At 42.0% G+C, this 1,955-nt stretch overlaps 1 non-coding gene across 1 annotated transcript; it reads left to right on the forward strand.

The window, feature by feature from the left end:
• The first annotated feature begins 525 nt into the window (after positions 1–525).
• On the forward strand, positions 526–628 carry LOC129682064 (U6 spliceosomal RNA). Its single transcript, XR_008720931.1, has one exon. It is a non-coding gene; the product is annotated as a U6 spliceosomal RNA (small nuclear RNA).
• The last annotated feature ends 1,327 nt before the right edge of the window (positions 629–1,955 follow it).

A 1,955-nucleotide genomic window follows, 5' to 3' on the forward strand; every position in this document is an offset into this window, starting at 1 on the left:
TCTACTGCTGTCATAAAATGTGACAAAAAAAAAAAAAAAAAAAAAAAAGAAGAAGAAGAAGAAAACAAGTTGTTGGGGAAAGGGTTTGTTTTATGTTATATAGCTTGTAGTCCATTATCCAAAAAAGTTGGAACAGGAACTCCAGCAGGGCAGAAACCGGATGGCAGGGACTAATGCAGAGCACATGGAAGAGTTTTTATTGGCTTGTCTTCTCATGGCTTTCTCAGCCTGCTTTTTTAGAAGTAACAAGGACCACCAGCCCAGGAGTGGCACCACCCATAGGCTCTCCCACATCAATCATTAATTAAGAAAACACCCCATAGGCTTCCCCAAAGGCTAACCTGATGGGAGCACTTTAGTTCTCCCTTCCCAAGTAGCTCTAACTTGCATTAAGTTGACATAAAACTAGCCAGCACACCAAGCCATGGAAGAATGTATTCCTGAGAAATCTGTTGCATAGCCCATGCCTTCAAGGAATGTCATTGTCCATCTTTTTCCATTCAAACCGCTTTTAAATGTATGTTGGTCCTTCAGCAGCACATATGTTAAAACTGGAACAATACAGAGAAGATTAGCATGGCCCCTGCACAAGGATGGCGAGCAAATTTGTGAAGGGTTCCATGTTTTTTGGTATTGATGACTGTAGCAGATGTGTATCTGAGAATGAGAGACATTGAAGACTTTTGTGACCCCCACCACCACCAAAAACTCAGTTCAGACAGGAAGCTATAGAAGAGTCCTTAAAAGTTGAGATAAAGATGCTGAAGTTATAGCTCCTCACAGTTGATGGCTTCTGGCTGGGGGTGGGAATGGGGAAGGACTGCTTTCTTTAAGGGGCTGGCCACTGAGTTTGACCATGCTCCAATGAGAATATATGCGGGTAACAGAAATTGGACTGAGTATATTTTTCTTTCAGGCGGGAGCCGGGGGAGAGCACAAACATGGAAGGCTGGATCTGGGAGGAACGGGAAGCAAGTGTGACTGGGGAGCATTGTATGGAATTCACGAATAATAAAATTATGTTGGGGAAAACGTATTTTTTAAATCATCTGACAAAGTAGTAGGTTTGACTATAGTGTGCTGGCATTACCTAGTAGTACTTGTTTCATGAAAGCGAGTGCACCTATTTGGAGTTGACCTGCTTAGAGTTGTGAAGTCCTCGTGCTGACTAGTTCATTTGGCCCTTCTCTCTTCTCCCTGGCTCTGGATTGAGGTCTGTTTCAGCAGATATCAGAACAGCAACACCTGCTTGCTGACTAGGTCCAGTTGCTTGAAATACATTTTCTAGTCTTTCATCCTACAGATGTCTGTCTTTTGTGATAAGGTACCCTTCTTAGAGGCAGCAAACAGATGGTGCCTTTATTATTTATTTTTAAATCTAATCTATTCTGTCTTTTCACTGGGAGAATTGATATCATTAATATTTAGAGTTTTTCTTAAAAAGCGTATGTTGACTCCTCCCAGTTTTTAAAACTTTTTAATTTTGCAGGGTTTGTTTTTGCCCACTTTCTCTCTTGCTTAGCTATTATCCTAGTATGGTTTATTTTTTCCCCTGCAGCCTCATGGATTAATTTTTCTCTTCAGTCTGAAGAATTCCTCCAAGGATTTTCTTAGGTGGTGATCAAGTCTTTAATCAGTGTTCATAATGGAACGTGTTTATCTTTCCTTTGGTTGTAACAGGTAGCTTTGCTGGGGACAGTAGTCTGGGTCAGCAAATAGTCTCAATGTCTCTATTAAAGGCAAGTGTTGGGGAAGGGCTGGTGAGATAGCCCAGGAACTAAAAGTTCTTACTCCTTAAGCAGGAGAGCCTGAATTAAAGGTCCCAGAAATTCTTGGAAAAATGGGGTATGGTCAGCCGAGTTAAGAAGCTAGGTGGTCAAGTGTGGTCTGTAACCCAAGCACTAATGGGGGCACGGACCAGCAGTCTAACTGCGGGTTCAGAGAGACTCTGTCTC

The sequence above is a fragment of the Psammomys obesus genome, unplaced genomic scaffold (genome assembly GCF_907164565.1).
Source record: "Psammomys obesus unplaced genomic scaffold, mPsaObe1.curated_primary_1811, whole genome shotgun sequence".
In the NCBI taxonomy this organism is placed as follows: Eukaryota; Metazoa; Chordata; class Mammalia; order Rodentia; family Muridae; genus Psammomys; species Psammomys obesus.